This window comes from Tamandua tetradactyla, chromosome 18 (genome assembly GCF_023851605.1).
Source record: "Tamandua tetradactyla isolate mTamTet1 chromosome 18, mTamTet1.pri, whole genome shotgun sequence".
Lineage (NCBI taxonomy): Eukaryota > Metazoa > Chordata > Mammalia > Pilosa > Myrmecophagidae > Tamandua > Tamandua tetradactyla.
Window position 1 is genome coordinate 10,902,355 of NC_135344.1, and position 16,827 is coordinate 10,919,181.

Here is a 16,827-nt window from a genome sequence, read left to right on the forward strand (position 1 = left end):
ATATTAGAAAAAAAATGGGGAATTTATTTTTGTTGCCTTAACTTCACAGCAAGAGATTGTTAACCATTTCTATGCACCTTTGTGAGTATAGAGGGATTACAATAAATTTGGTTCTATCTCACAAATATTAATCTCGGCATATTTTTCTTTCCCTTGGCTTCATGGGTTCAGAGAAAGAATGAGTCATTATATCACCACTCTCTGCCATAGGAATATGATCCAACCCCCACCCCAAGGCCTTCACAAGGATTGGCAAGGAGAAAACATGAACACCCCATCAATGAACATGTGGGGAAAAATAAGCATTAGTGAGTGTCTTGTCCTCTTCCAACCTCTAGCCTGATCCATGAGGCTGCATAGACAGACCAAAATAGTTCTCAGGAACTTTCTTCTGAAGCTTCCCTTAAAAAAATAAAAAAGAATGAAGCTATGTATCTATTCACTCCCTCACTTCCCAACCCCTTCTTTGTCTGTTCTTCCCCCATCACATAGCAGTCAAACCGTAAATAAAGAAAATGCCTTTTCGTCAAACAGATAATGGCCATTGCTTCTTTCTCACTTGCCTTGTTCCCACTCATCTCTATCTCTACCTCTAGTTCTCTCAATGGGTCCCTAATTTACTACATGATGGAGGATGGACAAAAGACAAGATATCCATAAAAGTGTTTCAAGAACATGTTTGCCTTAGGAAAACAATTCTTGGAGCAGATCTGCAGCTATTCCTGTGGATACTTATTAATAGATGCTTTGTTTTCTTTTCTCCATGTCAAAATCACAGGCAGCAGTAATCTATTGCCAGACCCTCTCATGGAATATTTTCATTGGATTTTGTGCTCTGTTTGGGTTATTGCTTTGTACCAGCTACCAGTCAAGCTTTCAAAAATTACCCTGCAGGCAAAAGAAGCAAAGAACAAGCCTGGTGCTTCTGGCAGGGCAGAGAACTCCTGGCAGGAGTTGTGCCTAAGGAAAAACCCAGAGTGGGCAAAAAGTAGCCACGGCCACCCTAGTGAACTCTTTTGAATGAGTGGTCTATCAATAATTTAGGCTTACCTTCTGTATGAGAAATATCTTTTTAAACATGCTTTATTCGCCTTCTTTGAAAAATGTTACAGGCATCCCTCTGAAGGTGAGGTTCACACAAGCCAACTTATATACTAAAAAGCAAACAACCCCAGTGAAAGGACAGAATAAAGAGAATGGGCTTTTCATGAAGTATAAGGAAAAAACAAAAGCATCTAAAAAGTTTCACTTTTTGCCATTTTATTTAAACCACAGATAAAACAAGGAAATCACCTTTGTGTAGACTGTGCAATAGAGACTTTTTGATACGAAAAGCCAGCGCAATTTTCACTTGTATTTTATGCATGCTCTAGGCCATAAATTGATATAGCTTTATCTATGAATTAAAAATTCATGATTCAATTTTGAAGAAATCAAATAGTTAGTATCTATAAAATGATACTTGTTCATCACTATTCTAAGATATTTTTATAACATTTTGATCCCAAATGTGGAGTAAAAAGAAAAAAATCTTCCTCTATAGTTCTACAATTTTGGATTTTTCTCATAAATTGATGTTGATCTTTCAGTCAAAATCTTGGAAAATATTTCCAAAAGGTTCTCAAAATAGTATTAAATTCATAAAATGTAGTCTTCAGAGAATATGGGTGGACAGCACAGTGGTATAACAAGGAAGGAAGAGTTCACAAGTCGAAAAATATAAAAGAACAGGCTGGCTGCAGCCGTGAGGAGTGCCGCTACGCTCACCAGCCATGCCCGAGAGTGAGCACTCAGCGCCCAGCCCTGCCCACGCCCGCGGGGATCTTGGGGCCTTGTCCAGTTCGCCCAGCACTCATTTCCTTCCCCGTCTCTGGGCCTCTGAGTTTGGGAGGAAACTGAATACACAGAAAGTCTTGAACTGCAGCATCCCAAGAAAACCCAGGGCCTGGCACTCTTAAGCAGGATGGTGGGAAGGGATATTTATTACTACTGTTATGTTTGCTTGAACCTCAATTTCAAAGGTAATTACCCTGATAAAAATTCATCCTAGTCAGGAAGGTGTAAAGGGAAGGGAAAGTGGGAATCTCACAGAATTTAATAACTCCAACGGAAACTCCATAGGAAGACACCTCAGAGGTCTGTAGGTAGAGCCATATGTTGAACAGGAGGAGCAGCTACCCACATTAGGCAGTGACCCCAACCATGAAGCCCAAAGCTGACAACAGATCAAGCCATGACAGAGACGCCTCAGTTGCTTACCTAGAAAAATCCAGATGAAGTTTCTCACTTCACTTCAAATCTTTATTCTCATTCATAATCAGTTAGTCCATATTAGATTAAAAACAACTGGTCTACCAATGACATCATACTTTTCCACATGGGATTTTTTGGTCCCGGTGCCTGACATCTTTTCTCTCCCACAGACAAAAGCTCTGCTAAGTGATGAGGAGGCACCATGTACTTATGTTCAGGCAGAATAAAGGGACGTAGGAGCCTTATACTTCTAGATTCAGATATATACTAAGATCCTTCACTCTTTCTCTTCTCTCCCCTAAAACTCTGTCAGTTAAGGAACACTTTTCTGCTCTTTTTCCTTAACATTATCAATATATCATAATAGTATAATCTTAATCACAAATAGGCTTCCCCACCTGGTTTCTACCTGCATCATCTTTCATCAAGGCTATTATAATAATATTCAACATGTTGTGTTCTTCTTCCAAATGTGTTATCTTCCAATCTTACTTCGTGTTGTGACAGAACATGTCATCTCAAAACCAAATTTGAAGACATCATTCATTTATAAAGGCCTCAATGTACCCACATGCTGTAGGGTGAATTTTAAGATTGTTAATATAGGGAAAAAATCCTGTTCTGGGCTACTCATAGTAGGTCTTCTGACAGCTGCCAGTTTTAATTTTAATTTACCTACTTATTAATGGGATTGAGCCCTTTGGCATCTGTTCATGGCCATTTTGATATTCTCTTTTCTAGACTCCTCTTCAAGTCTGGTGCCTATTATTTACTGAAATGCTCATTTTATTTATTGATATTTAGGCAATCTTTATGAGTTCTGGGCAATAACTTTAGTTGCATGCATGTGTAAAAAGATCTTTCCTACCTTGACATATCAGGCTCTTAATGGTATCTTTTACCAACTGGAAGCTCTTAATTTTATTATAGTTCAAATGATCAGGTTTTTCCTTTAGAATACTAGTAGTGCCCAATCAAAAGTAAAACCTCCTACTCCAAGATCATGAAGTTATCCTACATTACATTCTAGAAGACTTTTACATCTAAAGTCAACTTGTTATTAATGTTATTTATCTTATGATGGAACCATCAAAATTATGTTTTTCCAATTAATCAGCAGCAATGACTGAAACGACTGTCATTTTTCCATTGTTCTGTGTTGATTCATTTGTCAAGACTGTGGCCATGTAAGGTGCGTCCCCTGGATTCTCTATTCTGTTTCATTGGCTTATTTCTCTATTCTTGCTTCAATGTCAATGTCTTATTGCAAAAGCTTTGTCATAACTTTTGATACCTGGAAAAGAAAGTTCTTCTACTTTGTTCAGCTTTGGTTATATTTTGCCTTGTCTTGGTACTATGTTTCGCCATGTGAATTTTATAATTCTGTTTTAGTGATTAAAAAAAACCTTCTGGGATTTATATTTGGTATGAAATTAAATCTCTAGAGTATGTTTGGTGAAAAATGATTTAAAAATTTATATTGTCTCCAAATGACATGCATGATACATTCTTCCATTTTTGTATTTTTTCTTTAAAATTGAGTCGTTTTCAGTGCAGAAGTCTTACACATTTTAAAATATATTTATCTCTAGAGATTTGATATTTTTTGGAGTCCACTCATTTTATTTAAAGGATAAATTACAAGGTAAGGCATTCTCAAATTGAGTAGGGACATAAAATTCCTCACATATAACTCTCTGTGTTAGAGTGAAAGATGAGGACTTTTCATTTCCAAAAGATTCATGAGTTCTTGCATATGGTATATGATCACTCCACTACTAAGAGCTTTGCTACTTAGGTGATATTTGTAGATCCTTTCCTATATACATTTTCTTATATTAACTGAAATAGTACTGATAACTAAAAGCACTAGCATATTTATTACAAACATAGTGTTTCCTCAATATGTGAACTATCTGGTGAGTTTAAAGGTTAAAGCTATGGTTGAAATCTCTTCCTTATTCAAAACGTGGTGTGAGTTCTCTCATTCTAGGGTTAGAATATTGACAAAAGGCTTTCCCACACTGATGACATTCGTAAGTTCTCTCTTAAGTTTGGAAAATTTCACATTGTCTGAGGATAGAAAAATTAAGATTTTCCCATATAGATGACATTCTTACTGCTTCTCTCCACCATGCATTCTCTCATATTGACTGAGGGCAGAACTACTATTAAAACCTTCTCCATGTAGATGACATTCATGGGGTTTCTCTCCAGTGTACTTATATAATTTAGGGTAGAACAATGAATGAAGGCTTTCCCACATAGATGGTATTCATGGCGTTTTTCTTCATTGTGTGGTCTCTCATGTTGCCTAAGATGAGAATATTGACTGAATGTTTTCCCACATAGATGACATCCAAGGGGTTTTACTGCACTGTGAGTCCTCTCATGTCATTTGAGGGTAGAACAATGAATGAAGGTGTACCTACATTATGATATTCATAGGGTTTCTCTCCAGTGTGAGTTCTCTAATTTTGTCTAAGATCAAAAAATTGAAAGTTTTCCCACATAGAATGAATTCAAATGGTTTATCACTAATTTAAATTTCATTTTTTTTTTGCAGCCAGAGCTGTTAATAAAGGCTTTAGCAATTTGGTGGTATTCATACAATTTATTTCTAGTGTGAATCTACTTATGTTCATTAAAAGATGACTGGTCAATGAGGACTTTACCAAAGTATTGCTTAAATATGTTTTCTTTTTCATGGGAATTAATGCCTATTGAGCCACTGTGGATCTGAGGTGGAATTGTCTTGTCAACAATTACATTGAAGGGAATTTTTTTGAATGTGAGAAATCTGTCACGCTTGCAGTCTCAATAGCTTAGCTGGCAGTTGTCTTCCTTTGGGTTTTCACTCAACCAGGCAAATAGCAAGGTGAGAAAAGCTGTGATGTGTGGGTGGCTGCTACCCTCTGGGGATCCCTCTGCACCCCAGATCAGGCCAGCAATCAGCTCAGCCAGCTGAGAGGCAGCCTGAGGGCACTGCAGATGGACATATGAGAGCTATGTTTGTGGCTGCCATCTTGCGTCCTGGGATATAATTATTGAGTGTTGGAAATCGTGACTTTTAAATTTTAAAATTATATTTTTTCTTTCTTAATGCTAATATAGAAATGTAGAGCATTTCCTGCATACATTTTTTGACAATCTTGCTAAACTGACTTATTATCAACTTTATCTGTAAAATATTTTGGATTTTTCACATAATCAAATTAAAGTTTTCAAGTAATTAAATTTTTATTTTTTTATTTTCCTATATTTGTTTATTTTAAACTGATATGTTTGAATTATTGCACTGGTTAGGAACTTCAGTAAATTTGATTGCAAATAGTGAGACTTTCCAACTCCCTCACATTCACAATCTAAAGGAAAAGTTTTCATAACTTCAAAATTTAGTACACCTTTCCTACAGGATTTTTTGTAGATATATTTCTTCCACATCAAGGTAGGTCCACCTTAATCCCTGTTTGTTAGAATTTTGACATCATAAATGGATGCTGAAGTTATCAAATATTTTATTGCATCTTTTAAGATCATCATGGCATTTTTTGTTTGTTTTATTCTCTGTTAAAGTTAATGACAATTGATTTTTTTAACAAAAACAAAACTAGAGATGATTCAGTGTATCTTCCTGAATCACTCAGATTCACCCAGATTCAACAATTACCAACATATGGCCAATATCATTTTGTCTTTTCTTCCCCACTGTTGTAGTCCAAACCTGGGTTTCTGACATGGCAGATAAGAATTTTGTCTACTGAGCCACTGTAGCCTACCCCAGAATGACTTTTAAAAAGGAGAATTTAATAAGTTGCAAATTAACAGTTTTTAGGTCATGCAAATGTCCCAATTAAAGTAAGTCTATAGAAATGTCCAATCTAAGGCATCCAGGCAAAGATACCTTGGTTCAAGAAGGCTGATGAAGTTCAGGGTTTCTCTCTCAAGTGGAAGTCACATGGCGAACACAGTCAGAGTTTCTCTCTCATCTGGAGAGGCATACGGTGAACGTGGTCAGTGTTTCTCTCTTGACTGGAAGGGCACATGGCGAACAGCATCATCTGCTCGCTTCCTCTCCAGCTCTCCCAGAGGTATTTTCCTTCTTTATCTCAAAAGTTGCTGCTTTGGACTCTCTGCTTTGTGGAGCTGTGGTGTTCTCTGCTCTCTCAGATTCTCCCACTTTCTCCAAGATGTTTCTTCTTTTATAGGATTCTAGTAAAGTACTTAAGATTTACCTGGAATGGGTGGAGACATGTCTCCACCTAATCCAGTTTAACACTCACTCTTGTGTGAGTCACAGCTCCATGGAGATAATCTATGTAAAGTTTCCAACATACAATACTAAATAGGGATTAGAAGAAATGACTGTCTTTACAAAATGGGATTAGGAGTAAAATATGGCTTTTCTAGAGTACATAAACCTTTCAAACCAGCACACCCACTTTCCCAGTGATTATTTTGTAGGAATTCCTGCATTATTGCTCTGTAAACCCACAACTTCACTAATGAAAACAAAATAAAATAAAATAAGATAATGAGGATTTGAAAAGACTAAAACAAATGCAAAAATTTACTGTAGCACTATGGCTGCATTTGCATAAGCATAAATAGACATATAGATCATTAGAACAAGCAGAGTTGAGTTTGATAAAAGTGCCAAATAGTTCAATGGGCAAAAGGTAATCTTTTCAAACCATGCTACTTGAACAAATTTACCATGGAAAAAAAAAGTCAAAACCTTATTGTCACATAATTCACACAATTGTCTTGATATGGATCACAAACCTAATACAGGAAGTAAAATTACAAAACTTTTAGAAGACAACAAGGGAAAGAAATTTTACAATTCTGGTATAGGCAATAATTTCTTAGATAGGATATAAAAACATACATTATATAAGAAAAAAATCAATAAACCATACCTCATCAAAATTAAGAACTTCTGCCCTTCAAAAAACACTATTAAGAAAATAAAATGGCAAGCCACCTCTGTGAGAAAATATTCACAATATATATGCCTGACAAAGCATGTTTCCATAATATATATATATAATTTAAAGTCAATAATAAGACAAACAGCTCAGCTAAAAACTGCACAAACCAGTTGGATCAAAGGATATATATGAATGGCCAATAAGCTCATGAAAAATATTCAACATCATTAGTCATAGGGAAAGACCAAAGAAAACATACCCATGGGAATGGTAAAATAAATAAAACTGGCAACATGTAGTGTTGACGAGGACAGGGAGCAACAGAAACTCCTACACTGCTGGTGGAAATGCAACATGGTAGAACCTCTTTAGAAAAGTTTGTCAGTTTCCTTTATAGTTAAATATATGCCTACAATACATCCCAGCAATCCCAATTCTAGGTATTTATCAAAATGTAATTAATACCTATTGTGGTAGTTAGGTTCAGGTGTCAAGTTGGCCGGGTGATGGTGCCTAGTTCTGTTGCTGTGGATTTGAACCATCAGCATGTGAATTCATCTATGGCTGATTACATCTGCAGTCAGCTAAGGGGGGCACCATCATGTTTAATTTAATTAGCTGGAGGCTTAAAAGAGAGAAGTCAGAAGGGAGCTCAGCACAGCACAACCCAAGCAGCTCAGCACACCTCATCTCAGTCATTGCAGTTCAGCCCAGAAGTTTGGAGATGCAGAGAGGAATCACTCCAGGGAAAGCTATTGGAACCCAGAAGCCAGGAGAGGCCAGCAGACGTTGCCCTGTGGCTTCCCGGGTAAGAGAGAAACTCAGCTGAAAGTTAGCTGCCTTTCCTCTGAAAAACTACATGTTTTTACATAAATTCCCTTTTATTAAAAGCCAATCCATCTCTGGTATGTTGCATTCTGGCAGTTTGGCAGACTAAAACACCTATATTCTCTCAAAAAACTGTATTTAATATAATTGCAGTGGCTTTATGCATGGTCTCCAAAACCTGGAAACGAACCAAAGGTCTTTCAATTTAATGTATAAACTGCAGTATATCTGTTGCATGGAATATTATTCAGCAATCAAAAGAAATGAAACAAATGATACATGGGACAACACTCAAATATATTAGGCAAAAAGTGAAAGAAGACAGACTTAAAAGGCTACTTACTCTATGGTTACATTTATATGACATTATGGAAAAATAAAAACTATAGAGTCTGAAAATAAATCATTGGTTGCCAGAGCCTCAAGGTTGGGGATTAGGGTGACTAAGGGGAACCACGGAATTTTTTATAGGGATGGGACTTTTCTGAATTTTTATTGGAGTGGTGATTATACGTGCCTGCTTGTGTTTGTCAAAACTCATAGAAATAGATGCTAAAAAGAGTGGATTTTATTATGTATTAAATGTACCTCAATAAACCAGACTAATATACAAAACAAAGTTAGTAAAATTATCTAATATCATTAAAAATACCTATCGTTCAATTTCTTCTGATTTTCCACAATAAATTTCCTCTTACAACCATATATTTATTTTATAATTCACTTGTTTGAATCAGGATCCTAACATGTCCACATATTATGTTTTTTCATATGTTTATAATGTCTCATAACCTATAGCCCTCCAACATTCTTTTTAAAGTTTAGTTGATCATTTTGCCTCATTTTGGATCTTGCTGATTTTTCCTTTGGTGTGACTTATTTTTTTTTACCTGTATATTTACTTTAAAGTATTATTAGGATCAAGAGGCAAGCCTGAACAGTTTCAGTTTCTTATTTTGGCAAGATGAATTAATGGTTACTGTTTTGAACTTCCTGCTGTAATACATTGTAAACCTAGACTGGTTTTCACTATTTTCATGACATGAATATTAGTTAGTGGGTTCAGGTATTTTGAGACTAACAGCATTAAAATGTTCACTGTCTTTTTCATTCTTCTCCCTATTGATTATTATTATTACTAATATTTTTGCAAGGGCAGGCACCAGGAATTGAACCCAGGTCTCTTGCATGGCAGATGAGAACTCTGCCACTGAAGCTACCATTGCACCACTCTTTTAACTTTTTTTGTCTATTGATTATTATATCCATTTGTCATCATTACCTTGAAATGCTGTTTAATTGGGCATTATAAAATATTGACAATATAATTCTGGAATTCCTCATAGACCATTTGGTAGGTCTGGAGAACAGTTCATGCAGAAAAAGAAGGAAATATAATTTTCCCTTTAATTGTAATTTTCAGATAAGGACTTGCTTTCCTAGACCCTTCTAAAATTGATCAATGAATATTTCTGTAGAATTATGGATTCATGCATCACATCATATTGGCTGTGTTTAAACATAAGGCAGGTATTTCTCTTTTTTATGCTCAAACTGCCCCAACTTTGGTTGGTGATAGCTTCTTCATATATGATCTTTTCTCCTTTGCCACAATCTTAGTAGTGTTCACAGCTTCTTTGCTTTCAGGAACATCTACTTTCTTCAGGTACATTCCAGTGTCAGATCAGGATATATTCATTTTTCAAAAATTTCCTTTTATTGGGAAAGTGTATTTCATGAGTACATTCTGGGTACTGGAGTATCTCATAGTTTCTTTATCATTTAAGAAGTGACATGCAGGAAAAATACATGCTATTTTAAAAAGAAGATAAAACATGGATTTATAATAATACTTCCAATTAACATTTAGGACTTCAGGATTTCTTTTTTCTTTTCATCTGCCTCTTTCCTTTTATACTAAAATTACATTCCCACCAAAAGTAACTGATTATGCATATGCTTTATCCAAAATATTATTACCAATAATATGATTACTGTTACAATGATTACCAAAAGCAGTTTGAGATCTGTATTTGATTCTGTCACCTATATTGTCTGCATTGCTTTTGGGGCTGCTAAATCATTGACCATACCATGGGTTGTCTTAAGCTATGGGAATTTATTGGCTCATCATTTTTGTGGCCAAAAGTCCAAAGTTGAGGTGTCAGTAAGGTGAGGCTTCCTCCCTGAAGACTGCGGTATTCTGGGACTGGCTGCCCGGGATCCTTGATCCTTGACATTCCCATCTCATGGCAAAGCATATGGCGGCATCTCCACTTTCCTCTTCTTGGCTCCATTGACTTCTAGCTTCTGGCTGCTCCCATAGGTGTTCTCTCCAGGAACAGGATAAAGACCCATCTGCAATCCATTTGGGCCACACCCTAACTGAAGTAGACTCATCACAAGCTACTAGTTACAATGGATTTGCAGCTTTAAGGATAAATTAAGTTTAAGAACATTTTTTTTTTCTGGCATACCTAACTTCACATCACCCTATATAAGAACAGTGAATTAAAATGACTTGAAATATGGTCTCCAAGTAATTAAAAAACAACTTGATATGCAGTTAACACATTAGTTACTGATACATCTTCCAATTTTAATATAACTTGTTATGCATGTAGGTTATCTTAAAAGGGGTCATAGAAAAGATTATACTCCCTTCATACCTTTTATGTTATATAGGCACATTATATACAACACTTTCTCTACCATGATACTTTCACCTAACAACATCCTGGCAATCCATTAATACCACCATATTAAGGGACCTCATCTCTATTAACAACTGAATCTTCATTTGTGTGACTGTACCATAATATGTCCAAATACCTTATTTCCAATTTTTTCCTATTACCAATAGCACTGAGCTAAATAATTTTGCATATATGTTTTTATATTTTCACCACTGTTTCTTTGGGTTGATTCTAGAAGTGCCGTTGCTGACGATGCTGAGAGCACATGGATATTCAGTTTGATACAGATTACTAAATTCCCTCAGTAGGAGTTTTACCAATTTGTATTAGGACAAGGAACTTTTGGAAGTGCATATTTCTCAACAGGCTTGACAACTGATGTTTTCCACAATTTTTGGACTCAATATCTCTTGAACTGGGAGACATGTTACACAATGTTGTTATTATTGTTTTTTCTGTTTCTCCTTGAGTCCCCTAGAGCCTCTGCCTTCTGAAAGATATTACTGTTTAATTTGGTTGTTGTATTATTAATAACCTATTTCCTCACTGCTGATTTTAGACTTTGGTGCTTTGAAGTACCTTTCTCTTAATTATATTTTGCCTGGAATCTACCTTTGTTCTATAAGCAGATCAAGTTCTCTGCTTTTTGTATTATTTGCATTTGCCAGGAATATCTTCCCCTAAATTTATATATATATATGTTCTGAATTTATTCAGTTTAGTCATATGTCATAAAACATTAGTTGGAGTTTTTGTTAGAATATTTCAAGTTGGTAATTTAAACTACTTTTATTTATTAATATTTCAAATATTTTACCTTAATTATTTTTAATTACTTTTGATGTATATAGTCTCTTCCTCCCATGTCTGCTCTCTCCCTCTCTTTTGGATATTTTGGTATATAGAAAGTTTGTACTTTCATTCTATTGAGTGGCTACATACTAGAAATTTCATATAATATCCTGTTTCTACCTTTCTATGGTTATATTCTGTTAATTTCTTACTATAAGCCATCTTACTTTGCCAGGCTGCTATGACAAATACCACACAATGGGTTGGCTTTAACAATAGATATCCATTAGCTCTCAGGTTTGAGGCTAGCAGAAGTCAAAAATGGAGATATCTGCAAGGCTTTCTCTCTCCTTGAACACTGGGCAGCCTGGTGCTGACTGTGGTTGATCCTTAGGGCTCTTGGCTTTTAGCTTTACCTCCTGTCATGTGGCAATGTCCTCTCCATTCTACTTTCTGTGACCTCCAGTTTCCATTTATAAGACCTGTACTCATCTAGATAAAAACTCACCCTTATTCAGTTGGGTCATATCTTAACTGAAAATAACATCTTCAAAGGCCCTATTCACAAGGGTTCACACCCACGGGAATGTGAATTAAGAATAAGAAGATGTCTTACATTCACATGTACATGTTCATCATTCAATCTGCCACATAAGCAATTTAGTATTTAGTAGCAACTTCTCCCTTTTCTTTTTCCAAATGTCTATTTTATTAACATTGCTTTATCCCCAATTATTATTTATAAGGCAAGAGATTTATCTAATTTCCATTTAATCTATGTATTTTACCTACTCGCATTTTAATAGGTATGTTTTATCTGCATTGTCAGAATATCACAATTGCATATTATACAATCTTCTTTATATTCATGCCAGAGGATGAAATTAAAATGACTCATTGTTGTTTTCTCCTTCATTAATTACCCTTATTGTTTTCTGTCTTTGAGTGTACTTGTGAACTCATTAATTTTCAGTCTTTCTTCCTTTGTGATATGTAATTTTAAAGCTATAAAGTTCTCTCTAGGGACTGTTTTAGCACTATCCTAAAAACATATATCATAATAACTTTCATTTCACCAATATTTTAATTTCCATTAAATTTTCTTCTTAATTTTACTTAGAAGTATATTTCTTAATTTCTGAGCAATCTCACTTTTATTATTGATTTCCAACTTCTATTATTGTCAGACTATTTGCTCTATGTTTCAGTGCTTTGAAACTTGTTGAATCTTGTTTCATGAGGTCAACATATTAGATTTTGTAAATCATTCTTGGGTTTTTGAAAATAATATGGGTTTTTGCTGTTACCGATCGCATGTTTTTTATATGTTAAACAAAGCAAATATGGTATTGGGGTTGTTTCACTGTTCTTCAAACTTTTGCCTGCATTTTCAGTAAGTTTGTGAGAAACGTGTTTATATTAATTTCTATGACTATGGGTTTGTCTCTATTTTTTTAATATTTTATTATATGGAATGGACAAAAAAGACTTTAGAACCCTTTGAATACATATAATGGCATTTATATACTTATCACCATAAACAGCAAATATATATCATCATTTATTATAAATATTATTGATATTGTTTTATGGTATGTTTTCTCATGCTTCAATTAGACCTTCTAGAAATTCCTTAGATACTGCTTTCATTTAATTTTTAATGGTTTAATTTCATTTTCTTTACTGCTTTAGATTTAATGTAATGGTTTAATCCATGCTAGTGATACATCATATTAGATTTTGTTGCCAAAGATGTCTGTATTTCACGTTCATCCTTGACTAAAAGAGTACTGAATTCCAAAATTCCATTCTTTTTCAATTTAAGCATTTGAAAATATTATTTCAGTCTTTCTCGGCTTCCATTGTTACTATTGAGAGGTCACTGATACACTGTTCACTTGAAAGTAATCTCAATTATTTTCTTAATGTTTTTAATATATTCCTTTTGTCTCTGATAACAGAATTTATATATGCTGTGTACTGGCAGTTTTCTTCCTTTTGCCTTCAATTGTAAAAACTTCTTATTGATAGTTTATTTAAAGTCTCTGTTAGATAATGGCACTATGGGGGCACTCTCTGGAATTGCTGCAGTTCTGTTTCTATCATTCATTTTTCTCTTGGCCAGGGATGTGGATATGGATGTGCATATGGATATAGATGAAGATATATTTATCAGAAATCACATTAAAAATTTTAGAATTATTTAACATGCTGTATGATGCTATTTTTTCTTCTCCAGAGAGAATTTGCATCTAGTCTTATAGGTTGCTAGGTAAACTAGAACATTTATATTACCTTACTATATTTAGAGGGAATTAAATGAATTTTAGCTGGGCTTCCATCATTTGTTTCATACATGGGACACACATCACATACCCAAAACTTGCTCTAAGTTGTAAGGCTTTAGAGCCCCAGTCTAAACCAGGAGATGTTCACTAAAACTATGATTTGATAAATTTTTCAAAGCACAAGTTCTGCAATTCTACTTCTGTGAAAATTTGTGCACACGATTAAATTGTAATACTGAATACACCATTAAATTATGAATAATTTTATAATGTTTACTCTTTATTAATTTAATGTTTTATTAAATTATAATAATTAAATTATTAATTTAATATTAAGTATTTGCTATTACTGAGTTTTCTGAGGGATCAAGGAGTTTTGTCTCTTTTTTGATTGAATTAAATTTTGAAGAGGAATAAGGCCACCTTGTCTAAGGAATAAGCACAGTGGAAGTAGAAGATGAAGAGGTTGTCTTAGTTTCCAAGATAATCACAAGAAGGAATTCTCCACCTTATTCTTTCATAGACCAGAGACCCATAATTCTACCTTTTATGCTCCTTTCATTGCAGAGCTGCTTGTTTAAATGAATGCAGAAGTATGTTGGTACATAAGCTACAATTAGAGACAAACAATATTCTGGGATAATATATGTTCTTATTTCCATGTCCTAAAATGTGTTCACCTGAATAATCTCCTTCTTCCACCATGCAATTCTGAAATAATTTCCTCTCTCCCAAATGAAACACTATTCACTAACTTCATTCCTACACCTAGTTTGCCTGACAAATTAGAAAACGGCATTATTTGTGGAAATACTACAAAAGAAAAGCATATATGCTTTAGAACACCTTAAAAACTTAAAACCCTGTGGGACATCATCTTAACTTTTCAGGGCTGTAGTAACAAAGTTCCATGGACTAGTCTTAATTAAAGAAATTTAGTGATCAAGGTTTTGGAGGCTAGAAATCCAAAGTCAACATGTTTGCAGGACCACACTTCATCTGAAAGGGGAAACACAATTCAACCCCATAACAAGCATAAAGAAAAGGCAGTGGCTTTCTCAAAAGATGTATGGAGTCATTGAATTCAAGCAAATAGCAATCTGCTACAAAGACTGGATGTTAACAGGGATATTAGAAGAAAAGTTCTGGCTTAGGAAGGTATAGAATCTGTCATTTCCAATATTTTCAGTTGGGTTGCTAAATAGGGTGTATCAGGGAATTTGACCTAAAAGCCAGTAAATTTATGGATCTAACATTTTAATAAGCTTAGAGAATTTGAAGATGGCTGTTTCAAAGGACAAATTGGGAAGCATAGTGAAATATTTCCCATGAAAATACAAGTATAGCTGAGGGAACACAGGGAAGAACAGCCTTGCTTTACTGTATGTCAAGAATTAGTATATATGTACAATAATAGAGAAAGTGGTACAAGAATGGAGAAAGTGTCAGATGAACAAAAGGGAGAGTGCAAAATCAGGTGCACATGTACAGACATATTCAATGTTAAATGTGACATTGCAGACTGATGTGGAAACCAAGGTCCTTAAAATTGGTGCTTGATAAGTGGCACATCCACATTTGAAAAAAGAATAAAAGAAACTATAATATAAAGCATGCTGCTCACAAAAATCATTTCTAGATAAAAGGTCAATTTAAATGCATAGTGATCATGCCTCTTGTCAACAACATAGGAAAATTTAAGGAAGTAACAGAGGGAAAAAATTCTTAATCACTACATAAAAAAACATTAAGCATAAAATTAAAAAGAGTTAAATTGAACTATATTAAATTAAAAAGATTTAATCACAATTAGAAGTGGGAAAAAGCTGGCCACATCATGGAAGGGAGTATTTGCAACCAACAATGGGGAGCATTTGCAACCATCATTGGGGTTGTTTCTAGGATAGAGGCAGAACCCTATCAAAATTGCATAGAAGGTCAGGGGTACAAGGGTATATCAGTGGTAGAATTCTTGCCTGCCATGCTGGAGACCTGGGTTCGATTCCTGGCCCATGCACTTCCCCAATAAACAAGCAAACAAACAAAAGCAAACAAACAAACAAAAAATCAACAAACGGTGCTGCAATAATGGGATATGCACATGAAAAAAGAATGAAATGTGACCCTAGCCATACAGCAAAAAATAAAAATAAAAATAAAAAATTGCATAGAAGGTCACAAAAGAAAACATTCAAAAGGACAACAAATGTCTGAAATTCATGGTCAACATATCGTGAATCCTCAGTGTGTGAAAAAGTGTCTCTTCACATGCATCCAATGGTTAAAATTAAAAACAATTATATCCATAAATCAATCAGAAAGCTATTCCAAGGAAATGGAGCAAATCTATGCCTTCTTTTAAAGATGAGGTGTGCATGTGTATGTATGTGTCTACAAGGAAAAAGACCCCTGTAAATTCCATGAAGTTGACATAGGGTACCATGTTGTCTTGCAAGAATGAAATCAATGGAGAGTAATTATGGAAATTTACCCTAAAATAAAAGTTTGCCTATCCCTTAGCTTGACTCAGGGATCACTCACCCCCCCCCATACTCTCCAGGTGTCTGAGACAGGTCTCCCCCAGAGTTCCCTGTGTCCCCCTCCCTCCTGGATCCTACAAGGTGCAAGTGGCCTAAGCCCAGCAAAATAAACCATTCTGAACCTGAAGGCCCTAATTGCAAACTCTGTAATTTATCACTCACCTGTCCCAGTGGGGAACCATTTAACACACTCAGGTACTTTCCACTAGCCCACCCATCCCTTCAGAATCCTGCCGCTCTTTGTCTCTGTGGAGTCAAGTTCTAGCTTCTCTACCATATCACAAAAGCCATTGAAGAAAGCCACTGTTGCCCTAACATTGCCTGGTGCAAATTTTTCTTTAACAGAATGAAATTATTTTAGCATTGACATTTGACTAAGCAGATCATTGTTAAGCCAGTTATATAAGTTTATCTTATCATGCAGCAATTAGGACAAAATTAAATCATTAATTTCTGGTCATCTGTATTTTTAGTTATTTTTATTTAAATGTTAGCT

The 16,827-nt window shown here is 34.9% G+C and overlaps 1 long non-coding RNA gene across 1 annotated transcript; it reads right to left on the reverse strand.

Moving 5' to 3' along the window:
* Positions 1 to 308: 308 nt before the first annotated feature.
* Positions 309 to 16,557, reverse strand: LOC143662518 (uncharacterized). The gene is made up of 3 exons (XR_013165376.1): positions 16,494 to 16,557; positions 1,051 to 1,154; positions 309 to 402 (listed from the first exon to the last, which is right to left on the reverse strand). It is a non-coding gene; the product is annotated as an uncharacterized LOC143662518 (long non-coding RNA).
* Positions 16,558 to 16,827: the final 270 nt, after the last annotated feature.